At 37.1% G+C, this 14,417-nt stretch overlaps 1 pseudogene across 1 annotated transcript in view; it reads right to left on the reverse strand.

Moving 5' to 3' along the window:
- The window catches only part of LOC308495048 (E3 ubiquitin-protein ligase makorin-1-like), a 460,600-nt pseudogene that overhangs the window by 25,424 nt on the left and 420,759 nt on the right, over positions 1-14,417 (reverse strand). The gene's annotated exons all lie outside the window — the stretch shown is intronic.

Genomic DNA, 14,417 nt, shown 5'->3' on the forward strand with positions numbered 1-14,417 from the left:
TGAAATCCTCTCTGTCATTAACTTTTGACATATAATGTATCTAGGTGAAGATTTATCAATGTTCAGCCTATTTGGGGTTCTTTGGGCATAATGTATCTGAATGTTCATTTTCTTCCCTAAATTTGGGTAGTTTTCTATTATTATGTGTTTAAATAAGCTTTCTGGCCCTGTTTATTTCTTTGCCCCTTCTGGGATTCCCATAATTCTGTATATTAATTTGATTGGTGGTGTCCCATAAGTCATGTAGGAATTCTTTACTATTTTTCATTATTTCCTTTTGCCTTTTGTTCCTCTGACTGGATTTTTTAAAAAGATCCAATTTCAGTCTGCTTATTCTTTATTCTGCTTATCAAGTCTGTTGTTGATGCTCTCTATTGAATTTTTCAGTTTACTTATTGTATTTATTCTTTATTTCCAGAATTGTTGTTTGGTCCTTTATTTGTTGGTATTTTTGTACTTCTCATTTTGTTCATGTGTTGTTTTCCTGATTTTTTAAATTTGTTTGTATGTGTTCTTTTATAGTTTATGGAGCTTCTGTCAGAAAATTATTTTGCATTATTTTTCAGGCAAACCATAGATCTTCATTTTAGGTGGCATCATCAACTGGGGCTTTATTGTACTCCTTCTCGTGGTGTTATAAATCCTTGATTCTTCATTTTCCTTCAAGTCCTGCATTTCTCTCTGCATTTGAAGAGGGAGTCCCCTCTCCCAGTCTTACTGACTGGCTTTGGGAGAGAAAAACCTTTACCAATCAGCCTAATTAGATATTTAGGGAGTTCTCAGGCCTTTCCTCTGGATGCATCTTCCCCACTCTTCCTTTTCCCTCTTGAGTAGGGGAAGTCTTAGAATTGTTTGCCTTTTCCCAATCCCACAAATTCAGGTCTAGTGCTAAGTGCCTCCTGTTTAGTTTCCCAAGGCAGTGTCTTCAAGTGTTCCAGCTTGTGTACCTTTTTCCAATCCTGTAGAGTTGAGACAGCTACTGATATCCATATGATATCTATGGATTTTTTTTTAAAGATTTTATTGGGGTAGGGGAACAAGACTTTATTGGGGAACAGTGTGTACTTCCAGGACTTTTTTACAAGTCAAGATGTTGTCCTTTCAGTCTTAGTTGTGGAGGGCGCAGCTCAGTTCCAGGTCCAATTTCCATTGGTAGTTGCAGGGGGCGCAGCCCTCCATCCCTTGCGGGAGTCGAACCGGGCAACCTTGTGGTTGAGAGGACGTGCTCGAACCAACTGAGCCATCCGGGAGCTCAGCAGCAGCTCAGCTCAAAGTGCCGAGTTCAATTTTAGTTGCAGGGGGCGAGGCCCACCATCCCTTGCCGGACTCAAGGAATTGAACTGGCAACCTTGTCGTTGAGAGCCCACTGGCCCATGTGGGAATCGAACTGGCAGCCTTCAGAGTTAGGACCACGGAGCTCCAACCGCCTGAGCTCCCGGGCTGGCCCCTCTATGGATTTTTTAATGTGCCTTTTGCAGAGGTTTGTCCTTACCATCTGTGAAGCTTACATGTGCTGTCTGTTGCAAGTGTGCATGTTATCTGTGGAGGTTTACATGAACGTATAGAGTGGTAAAGGTGCCTGTTGGCCAACTGGTTGGGAGGTTTCTGGTGGGGAATCTTATAGGGTTTGTAGGAGGGCCTCTTGGTGGAGTCCTTGAGCCAGTTAGTAGGACCTGTGGCTGGTTTTTGAGATCTGTGGAGTGATTACTATGAGTCTCTGCCCCTTTTCATGATCCTACCTCCCCTCAGATTATTCAGCTATGTTGATTCCCTAAGTTATCTGAGTGAGGCTATGAAGAAGTGAGCCTCTTGGCGAACAACTGGCAATGCAGAAGGAGCCAGGTGCTCACTCTGTTTCCATTTTCTCCTGTGGGAGATGTATGTGCTGCCGGTGACTCTTGACCCTGAGCTGTGCTGCCTTGTAGGAGGATTGTTATGGTTAAACTGAAACTTTTCTTACCCTCTTTATTGCATCTGTTCTCAGACAATTTGCTCAAATGAGATTCTGGAATCTCTCCACTGTATTTCCAGGTTTTCCCAGAAGTGTGCACATCCATGAAAAGTTGTCAAAATTGCTATTTCTGTGGTGGTTTGAGAGGTGGAATCTCCTTTTCCACCATTTTGCTGATATTACTCCTCAAGTATACTTTATAATTATTTAACTTGTTTTTAAGCTTTAAAGTTTAAAAATAATAAAACTCCAATTAAAAAATATTTCATAAAGCCAAAATTTAAATACTGTCTCTTTATTTAATGTATGGACATGGGCATTACTTTTGGCTGAATAATATGGGGAAAGAAAGTTGTTAGCAAAAAGATTGTGATGGTTAATTTTTTGTGTGTCACTTAGACTGGGCCATGGAGTATCCATATATTTGATCAAACATTTAGTTTGGGTGTGTCTGTGATGTTGTTTTTGGATGAAATTTACATTTAAGTCAATTGACTGGATGAAGCAGATTGCCCTCCCACACATGGGTGGCCCTTGTCCAGTCAGTTGAAGGTCTCAGTACAATAAAAAAAGCAACTTTCCCATGAGTAAGCATATCCCAACAGTCTTTCTGCCTCACTGTTTGAGCTGGGATGTTTTCTTCTTGCCTTTGGACCCAAACTAAAACATTAGGTCTTCTTGAGTCTCAAGCTTGCTATCTGTCAGATTGGAATTTACACCACTGATTTTTCTGGTTGTTAGGCCTTCAGCCTCGACTGGAACTACACAATTGGCTCTCAGTCTTCAGCGGGCCAATTGCTAATAGTGGGATTTTAGCCTCTATAATTGTGTGGTTCAACTTATTCATTGTTGCTACTTCTCTAGAGTAATACAGAAGAAATCACTAACTAATGCAGAAATGAATTTTTTGCGTATGTCACATAGGTATACAGAAACATCTTTCTCCGGTCAACTTCCCCCATGCTCCCATTTATATAGCATAAGGAATCAAAAATAAGAAAGGTGTCATTGAAAGAGTTACATCGTTTTAATCTTGAAAAGGATACCTCTTTGTAAAATACATTCTGGTAAAAGAAATAGTCCTTTCTATTGCAGAAATGTTTCTTTTCCACTTCAACCATTTTCTAATATGGTTGCAAATAACAGCGAATGGTTCAGTTTCCATGTCACTCAGGCCCTTCTGAATATACATTCCTTCTACCTGATCATCAACGCTTATTTATTGGTTACATTGATTGATCCACAAGGCCATGCATGGTATTGAACTTGGGTCAATCAAAATATTAACCTATGCTTTATACATTTTAAAAAATAAGAAAGATGTTCATTCTTCAGTCTCTACTCTTTGAGATCATTAATGGAGGAATAATGGGAACCTAGAGGAGGTTGAAAGTACCGTGTTTCCCCAAAAATAAGACCTCACTGGACAATCAGTCCTAATGTGTCTTTTGGAGCAAAAATTAATATAAAACCCAGTCTTAATATGATATTATATATTGTATTATATATTATATTATGTTACCCAGCCTTATGTTATAGTAAAATAAGACCAGGTCTTATATTAATTTTTGCTTTAAAAGATGCATTAGAGCTGGTTGTCCGGCTAGGTCTAATTTTCCGGGAAACACTGTAATGCCTGATTGCTCCCACCCAACATAACTTGCTATTTCAATTCTATCAATTCTAAGTGCTTTATCAGTGCTCTTATAATAAATGGCTTTATTTTATTCATGATAATTTGCATTACATTTTGTTATTTGTGGCCCAAATATTCCTTATAAATACAATCATATCTGATAAATTAGAAAAAAATTGACATAATTCTTTATGGCAGATGACATGAATTGGTACCCTATGGAATGAATCTAATCCCTAACAGTGGTCTGTCATAAAACCAGCTCTCTAGAAAATAAAAAAAATAAAGAAAAGGAAAATATTTGTAGAGTTTTCTTATTTCTGTAGTGTAAATACTCCCACTATGTCCAATTTCAAGCTACCAATGTGATATTGTTGAGGCACCATTTGGAAAATATGTGCACAATTAACTCTCTTGAGCAGATATGAGCTTATTGCACTTATCCACACATATGTTTGGAAGAATCAGGGAGGGATTTGATCCACAGCATTGGTCTGCAGTGTCATCAATATGTGCATTCTTTGCTATTATGTAAAAATGAAATTTAAAAATTACTTAAAATATTAGCCTTTAAATTTCTCTTTCAAAATCACATGATTTTGTCTTCATTCACAAATAGAAAATGTTGTCTAGAACTGCATCTCTTCTTCCAGTGTCTCATTGACCGCAAGTATTATTAATAATACTTATTAATAATTATTCCCATAACAATAAGACTGTCAATTGTCATTTATATTCTTATACACAACCCATATTTATACTTTTTCCTTGGCACCTGAAAGCATTTGCATTTGAGATCACTGCCTTAAAATGATTAGTTGCATTAACACTCTCCTAGACCAGCATGCAACATTTCAATTTTAAATGGCATAGCTAATCTTAGTATTTATTAGTAGTTAAAAAGTAACTGCAGTATCTACTAAATTTCCTTTTCAGTTTTATTTGTCCACTTATTTTAGGAAATAATTTCTATAACATACATAATAAAGTCCGTAAGGTATGTAAGTTAAAATGTCTAACTAATCTGATGGACCCTAACAAAGGATTTTAGACAGCAATAGAAGTCTCAGGTGTTTCCATTAACACAATATTGTATCTTTTTTTAGGTCCATTACTTTGTTTGCTTTGCATAGCTGAAGTTAGTGATGTTTTGATATTTCAATTACTATTAGCTGTCTTGGGATAGGTATTAAAATTCTAATTAGTTTTGAACGGTCTGAAAGATTTGTTAATGTGGGCATAGTTTATCTGGGTATTTGCTGATAGGACCAACTATAAGTGAGTAAATTATCACATATCAGTTAATACTTAATTTGTTAAATTGAAAATTGGTGAATCTACAATATAATTGTTTTTCTGTTATATATAGTAACATAATACTTAAATTTATTTCTTTGGTCAAGGGCTAAATGATTTAAAAAGGCTTGGGATATCAATCTTAGACTACATAATTCTAAACAATACATGAGTTTGGAAAATTTTCCCATGTATACCAAACAAGTGGAGGATATTTTGTCTTGTTTCTTAAATGTTGAGCATAAAATGAAGACATAATGTACTGTTCTGTGCAATAATTGAATCAGAGAATCCTGAATTCTAATCTCAGATCTCCTAATTCCTAGCTAAGAACTTTTGGATAAGTAACTTATTTTGTGTGCCTTAGTTTTCTCACTGGTAAGAAGAACAACACAATAGCACCTAACCTATTGGCATAATGTAAAGGTTATCGGATTAATGTATATAAATTTTGTATTATAGTACTTGGCTAATAGCCAAATCTCAATAATATTAATTATTATGAGTGTAAACTATTAAAGACTTTGTTAACAGATCACCACATGAATGCTAAACCACTTCTAGAGCACCAATTTTTCTACTTTATCTGTAGGAGACTTCTTTAACACTTGCTGCAATGTTTGGATGTGTTTTCCTGTAGCTTGCACTATCAACAACAAAAATGTTTTGTATGCCATATTGTGTAACATTTTGTACTAATTTTTTTAAAAGGTTTTATTGGGGAAGGGGAACAGGACTTTATTGGGGAACAGTGTGTACTTCCAGGACTTCTTTCCAAGTCAAGTTGTTGTCCTTTCAATCTTAGTTGTGGAGGGTGCCATTCAGCTTCAAGTTGTCCTTTCAGTCTTAGTTGTGGAGGGCGCAGCTCAGCTCCAAGTCCAGTTGCCATTTTCTAGTTGCAGGGGGCACAGCCCACCATCCCTTGCGTGAGTCGAACCCGCAATCTTGTGGTTGAGAGGATGCTCTCCAACCAACTGAGCCATCCAGGAGCTCAGCAGCAGCTCAGCTCATGGTGCTGTATTCAATCTTAGTTGCAGGGGGCGCTGCCCCCCATCCCTGCAGGACTCGAGGAATTGAACTGGCAACTTTGTGGTTGAGAGCCCAGTGGCCCATGTGGGAATCGAACTGGCAGCCTTCAGAGTTAGAAGCATGGAGCTCTAACTGCCTGAGCCACTGGGCCGGCCCTGTACTATTTTTTTTTATGTCATCAATGCCATTAGGTTCTAATTCATCTATACTTAAACCTAATTGAATGCACTTAGCATGTTTTGAGTATTTTTTGCTAAAATTCAATATAGTGGTAAATTTATTACCAATAACAAAGGTTTAAAATAAAAATAATGTCATTTATATACAATGTAGCTCAAAATGTTGTTATTAAATGCATAAAATAGTCAAATATCAATTTTTTATTTTTTGTGGATTTTTAACACATTTATGGGAAAAAAAACACCTTGAAATCAATTAATACAGTGAAAGGGTTAATAATCTAGGTTAATAATCCACCGTAACAATACATAAAAATGACCTGGAGAGTTTAAATATATTCCTCCGACCAGTTCTTGAGAGATTCTGATTTAATATATCTGGAAATAAGGTGAGATCTTCAGAATTTTTATTAATTCCTGAAATAATTGTAATGTGCAGCCAAGATTCGGAACCACTCCTCTAAATAAATCAGAAGCCCCATATTTTATAGACCATCTGCTTATGTAAATTATTGATCATGAGTCTTCAAATGTATTATGTTGGAAAAAATGTACAGTTTCAACTGCATATTTATGTAATTGTTACAGGGGACATGTTACAGCCACAGAATTAGCACTGTAGTATCATCTGCTTGCATTCAACTCTGAAAGCTCCATGATTTGCATTGATTTGTCCTGGTATTGGCAAATTAATTCAGTGGAATGGGAGGGGAGCTTTGCCCTCAGAACTGAGACAGTGATTGAGCCTAGCAATCAACAGAGTATCTCCATGACAGCAGGCATTACTTTTCTCAATTTGTGTTTCTATAGCACTCAGGAAGAGTGGGGGTGGAGAGAGGGAGAGAGGGAGAGAGAAAGCTTTTTATGGGCTCTCACACTTTAGATCACCCTATCCCTAAGGTTCTAGATGAAGTTACTCAAACATTATTCTAGTCTCAACAGAAAGCCCAGTGCCTTATCTAGGATTTCTGTGAATTCCTACTGGTCTTAATACTTTCAGGATCACTCTAGCTCTGACTGATTGCCTCAAAGTCATAATCCCCATTTCTTGTCTTAGTGACATAGCCATTTCTCTACCCTGGTTTTGACCAAATTGGAACAGACAACTCCAAATTTCACATTAAGACTTAATCTCTTTATTGCGGCTCCTGACATTACACTTAACTCTCAAATTAGAATTTATACCTATCAGTGTTAATGCAAATTCTAGTGGTGGCAAACCACTTATTTTCTTTAGCATATCTTAGTTTGGATATATACAGAAAAGAAATCTGCAAATATTAAATCCTCTGACTTAACTCAAAGAAGATGTCAATGTAAAGTCAGTCTTCCTACCCAAATAACAACGAAAAAGAATAGATAATTATTCTAGTTGAATGTTAGACATATACAAGTAGTACTACATCCTGATCTGTTGACTATTTGGAGACACAGAAACCTAAATGAAATGGTCAGTGTGAATATCACGCAGCAGTTGAAACTCTCAGTTAACTCCTGGAGGTGGGAAAAGTTACATTTTGATCTCATAATTTGAATATTTTGTTCGGCTGACAAATCTCAAAGCACCTCCTTTGATGTGAGTGACTTATACTGAGAAATCCACATACTATTTCTTCCATTACACCTGTGTAAGTTTGTAATATCTTTGTTTTGAGTGGGATAATCTTACTCATAGAAATTCAAGTGATCATTCATTATCAGTTTATCATATATCACTTAACTACCCTGTAATCTGCTCCCCACTGTGACCACTCCCAAGAGAGCACATAATCTTGTTAACTACCATGTAATCCCATCCTTGCTTATCTCCCTCCCACTCCCAGGTAATGTTCCTTAGGTTCCCTACTTAATTTCAAATGCATCAAAGAACCTGCAAAACTTATTCTCTGGAGCATTTGAGATCGGGTTCCCCCGCATGTGTCATCAGTTTGGTTCAAATAAACTTATAAAAACTCTTAACTGGTTTGGACATATCTTATGTTGACAATCAATTTGAGGAGATTTAAAATTTTAACAATGTTGAGTTTTCCCATATATGAACAAGTAGTATCTCTTTACTTAGATCTTTTAATGTTTTTGCTCATCAATATTTTTAGTATTAACTTTATATTTTTATAGCAGTTTTAGATTTACAAAAAACTTTGAGAAGGACGTACAGAAATTTCCCATATATCACCTGTACCCACACATTTGTAGCTTCCCCTATGATCAACAACACCAGAGTGTAGTTCCAAAATGTTGAAATCGGTTACCTCAGCTTCTGGCCCCCGACAAAGATTAACAATTAGACAGCTATCCACAGAGTAAAGCAGCTCTGAGAAAACTCTGGAGTCCACTTAAAAAAAAAAATAATAAAATAAAAGAAAAAAAAAGAAAAAAAAACCTTTAGCAAGACAGTGGTACAAAAACATGACAATGACTGCACTAGAAGAGAAAAAAGGCAGCTTAATTTTGCCTGCAACATCCCATCCCCTAAGCCAGCATTGTTCAGCATAAAAAGGGACTTCCAGGCTAGAAAGAGTTTCCTTTGCTAGGAAAGGACAAGTGAAGTGAGTGATCAGCTTCCACAGCCTTTTGGGACACTGCAAGAAAGTCATACTTTGGTTGACCCCATCTAGACTAGCAAAACTCAGAGATATAAAGAAAGCTAGAACAAGAAAGTAAAGCAGAGACTACTGTCAGGGTGGAAAGAACTTTCCTCTATCCTGAAGTTTCTTTTGGTTGGTCTAATAATCAAATAGACATGAGACTAATTAGCATGAGAAAATGACCAAATTTAATTACATACATATGTATTGGAACCACATACACAAGAGAGTTAGATACCCCACATGCATTAGAAGTTCAAAGACAGAAAGGAAAACATAGTGTAGATGACATTCTGAGCTAGGGATGAGGTAAGGTACCTTGGGGTTTCAGAAGGTCATTGCAGGGAGAGCACATGTTTAGTAATTAGTAGTTTGCACTACCCTATAGATAGGTCAAAAGAGGTTATGTCTGATAATCTGTTATTGTGGGCAAGGACCCTAATTCAAGCTCTTCTAGGTAGTTAAGGGGCAGGGTGGGGGTTGCAAAAATCTCTTGAGCCCACAGCTAAAGTTGCCTTTAGCTCAAAACAATCTGTATACCACAGAGGCACATCTTGGGATACTCATTCTGAACTCCCACACTACCCATAGCAACCATAACTGGGAGTGATTATAGTTCAGAGTGACCTGCTCTTCAGACAAGCTCAATGGCTTTCACCACTGAAGATCCACTGAAATCCAAACTCAATGGATTTCACTACGGTAGCAAGCTTAGCTTGGAAACCATGGACGTTTTGCAGATCTCACCAGCTGGTCCACAAATATTTATGTTTGCAGGTGCCAACTACTTGAGTTCCTCCGTGGTCTCTCTCTACCAACCCTGCTGGGACCAGGACCCACAATGGTAGTCAGCACAAGTATCGCAGCTGTGGAAGTACATGATACCAGCCTAGAGCCCTATGGCTGACACAGTGTGCACACTTGGACCAAGCCCCACCAGCTTTGTACTTGCACGCCACTAGCCTGACACCAGTCACCAGCCTCCACTGCATGCACACTCCTGGGTAGAGATTGGGTGGACATGAGACAGTATGCTAATAGCCAGGGGCCCTGCAGCTGCTTATGGGCCCAGATCAGGTCTTGCCTTCTGGCACCGACCTGTACCACCATGCTCACTGGAGCTAGCCCTTCCAGTGCACCTGCATACCCCCAGCCCAACCTCCGTCACTGGCCTCCACTGCATATGCACACTTGGGAGGAGACTGTGCAGTGACAAGATAATACGACAGCCAGGGATCCACAGCTACCTGTGAGCCCATCACTGGCCTGGGCCCTTCTTGCCTTCCCTGGCCCCCACCACTACATGTGACCTGCACCCGACACCTGTCACTACACAGGCACTAGCAGATGGCTCCTACAGCTGAGTATGTGCACACTGCTGGCTCAAGCTACCACCAGTGCCTGCCTTAGACCCTAGCTACTATACCTGGAAGTGCCACTAAGGATGCCAAAAACATTATAATTACTGCAGACCCTCAGCAGTGTTTGCAAAAAAACCCACAAAACAACAACAAACACACACACACACACACCCACACACACACACACACACACAGTTGTTGATGCTGTGCATGTCAGCAGCCTGAGCTGAAGAGCCATTACACTTTACTGTATTGGAGTCGCCATATACCTCCACACTTGGTCGCCTGCACCACTAGACACACAATTATGAAATGCTCAGTACGCCCCCACCCTCGTGTGAAAATCTTCCTTTACTGAAGTCAGCCTATAAATTCTGAAAAAGGTAACTGCTTCTTGCAGATTCTTCAAATGTGCAGACACATTCACAAAGCTATAGGCTCTTCTAGAAGAGAAAAACATGACTTCACTAAAAGATACAGTAAATATCCAGTAACTGGCCCAAAAGAAATGGAGATCCAGGAATTACTTGACAAAGAATTCAAAATAATTGTTGTAAGGATGCTCAGAGAGCTAAAATAGAACACAGAAAAAGAATATGACAATATTGGAAAAACAATACCAGAACAAAATAAAAATTTCAACAATTAGAAGACAAAAAATTATAAAGCAGAAATTTTGAAGCTAAAGATTTTTATGATTGAACTGAAGAATTTATTAGAGAGCTTGAACAGCACACTTTATGAAGTAGAAGGAAGAAACGGTGAGCTACAAAAAAAAAATCAATTGAATTTGTAAATTAGTGGAGGAAAAAAAGAATCAAAAGGAATAATGAAAGCCTATGAAATTTAAGGGCTACCATTATGAGAAATAATGTGTAAATCATTGAATTCCCAGAAAGAGAAAACAAGGAGAAAACGGTAGAAAATTAAAGAAATAATAGCTGAAAAATTCCTAAACCTAGGGAGAGATTTGGACATCTATAATCATGACACTAATGGTCACCAAAAAATTCAATCCAAAATGTTTTTCCTCCAAGACACATTACAATCTAACTGTCAACAATCAAAGACAGACAGGTAATTTTAAAACCAGTAGAAGAAAACAACAACAACAATAACAACAATCTCTCATACAAGGGAACCTCCATAAGGCTATAAGTGGATTACTCAGCAGAGACCTTGCAGGCTAGGATAGAATAGAATGATACAAAGTAGTGAAAGAAGGAATCTGCCAACTGTCGTGGCCTGTACAGCCAGGAGGGCTCTGCCTGAGGGGGAAGGGTGAGGAGATTGAGAAGAGACACAGAGACAGGAAAGCTGGGATCGGGAGGTCCACCATCCATGGATGGCGGAGCAGTGGCCCAGTCTTTATTTCACACAATTTTTATACAGTCTTAGAATAGTTATGTATACAAACAAGTATAAGCAGAACAAGCAGGCTTCCCATAGGGATGACCTTGCAGCTGCAAGGCCCTTATCAGCTTACAGCGCGCTCCCCACAGCCAACCAAGAATACACTACCCAGCAAAATTGTCCAGAAATAAAAGTGAGCTAAAGACTTTCCCTGACAAACAAAAGATCATTCTTCCTGATCGAAACCTGTACTACAAAGCTATGGTAATCAAAACAGAATGGCACTAGCAGAAGTATAAACACATAGACCGAAGGAACAGAATTAAGAACTCAGAAATAAACTGACACATAGATGGTGAACTAATATTTGACAATGGGTCCAAGATTATTCAGTGGGGAAAAGATAGTCTATTCAATAATTGGTATTTAGAAAACCGAATGATTATATGCACAATAACATTGAATCCTCATGTTACAACTCTTGCAAAAAATACAACTCAAAATGGACTAAAGACTTAAGCATAAGAACAGAAAACATAAATTCCTACAAGAAAACACAGGGTTAAAAGTCATTGAAATTCATCTTATCATCAATTTTTTTATATGAAACAAAAAGCACAAGCAACAAAGGCAAAAATAAGTAAATGGGACTACATGAAACTAAAAATCTTCTGTACAGCAAAGGAAACAATCAACAAAATGAAAAAGCAACCTACACAATGGCAGAATATATTTTTAAGTTATATGTCTGATAAAGGGATAATATTCAAAATATGTTAAGAACTCATACAATTGAATAGTTAAAAAAAAAAAAAACAGAAAAAAACAAAAAAACAACAACCACAAACAACCTGATTTTTAAAAATGGCAGTGGAAATGAATAGACATTTTTCCAAAGGAGACATTCAAATGGACAGCAGGTACATGAAAGGTGCTCAACATCACTTATAATTAGGGAAATGCAAATCAAAACCACAAGGAGATATTACCTGGCACCTGTTAGAATGGCTACCATCAAAAATGTAAGCAAAAACAAAATAAAAAAACCAAGAGATGTCAAATGTTGGCCAAGATGTAGAGAAAAAGAAAACAATTTTGCACTTTTGGTGGAAATATAAATTGGTTTAGCCACTGTTATAAACAGTAGAGTTTTCTTTAAAAATTAAAACTAAAACTACCATATGATCCAGCAATCCCACTTCTGGATATATATCCAAAGAAATGGAAACAGGATCTTACAGAGTCATATGCACTCCCATGTTCATTGCAACATTATTCCCAGTATGCAAGATAATGGAAAGAAACTAAGTGGACATTTACAGATTAATGGATAAATAAGATGTGGTGTATACATACAATGGAATATTATCCAGTCAAGACAAAGAATGAAATCCATGGATGCACCTTGGGGGCATTAGGCCAAGTGAAATAAGACAGAAAAAAGACAACTATCCTGTATATGTGGAATCTGAAAAAGCCAAAGTGTAGAAACAGAGAGTAGAGTGGTGGTTGCCAAGGGCTGAGTGGTGAGAGAATTGGAGATAGATGTTGGTCAAAGGGTACAAACTTCCAGTTATAAGGTAAATAAGTTCTGGGGATCTGATGCACAGCATAGTGATTAGAGTTAATAATGCTGTGTTTTATATTTGGTGGTTGCTAAGTAAAAAGATTTTAAATGTTCTCACCACATAAAGAACTGGTAATTATGTGATGTGTTAGAGGTGTTAGCTAGCGCTAGGTTGGCAATCATATTGCAATACAGGTGTGTCAAATCAACACATTGTACACTTCAAATTTACACAGTGTTATGTGTTATTTATATCTCAGTAAAGCAGAAAAAAATCACTCACCAAAATGGTAATTATTTATTTATATATTTATTTAACCAAGGATGAACCAACATTGACTTCATAATCACACAAAATCCATCGTTTAAGTTAGGGTTCACTTTTGGTGTTGTACATTCTCTTTGTTTAAACAAATGTATAATGATATATACCTATCATTATAATACCATACAACATATTTTTACTGCCTTAAAAATCCTCTATGCCCTGCCTATTCATCTCTTCTTCCTGACCATTCCAAGCAGCCAGTGACTGATCTGTTTATTGTCTTCATAGTTTTGCCTTTTGCCAGAATGTCATATGGTTGGAATCATACAGTATTTAGCCTTCTATGCTTGGCATCTTTCACTTAGTAGTATGCATTTAAAATTACTCCACGGTTTTTCATGGCTTGATAACTCATTTTTCTCAGGACTTAATTATATTCCATTGTCTGGATAGTCCAGAGTTTATTCATTCATCTACTGTAAAACATCACGGGTCCTTTTACATTTTGTTAATTTTCAATAAAGCTATTACAAATAATTGTGTGAAGCTTCTTGGACATAATTTCCTACTTGGGTAGATATTAAAGAACACCGTTGATGAATGATATATTGAGAGTATGTTTAATTTTGTAAGAAACTGCCAACTGTCTTCTAGCATGGCTGTATCATTTTGTATTCCTACCAGCAATGCATGATAATTCCTGTTGCTCCACATCCATGCCATCATTTGGTGCTATCAGTGTTCTGGATTTGGGATATTCTAATATGTGTGTAGTGATGACTAACGACTGTTTTAATTTGCATTTCCCTGGTGGCATATAATGCTGAACATTTTTTCATGCTTATTTTCCAGTTTGCAGCATATAAATCTTGCATAAATATTCTATTTTTACTCCCAGGTATTTTATGTTCTTAAATGCAATTTATGTGATTTTTTATTCAAAATTTTATTGTTTATGATAATATGTAAAAATATTGAATTACGTATACTGATACTGTTTATGGTATAATTGTAAAAGTCACTTAGTAGGCTAAATAACTAATGATTTATTTGATTTCTTACATACTTGATCATATTGTCAAAGAATAAAGATAGTTTTATTTCCCTCTTTACTATTTTTCTTTTTCCATTGTATAGGTTAAGACCTCTAGTACAATGTTGAATATAATGGTTCAAGTAAACAACCTTG

Source organism: Rhinolophus hipposideros (assembly GCF_964194185.1).
Source record: "Rhinolophus hipposideros genome assembly, chromosome: X".
Taxonomy (NCBI): Eukaryota; Metazoa; Chordata; class Mammalia; order Chiroptera; family Rhinolophidae; genus Rhinolophus; species Rhinolophus hipposideros.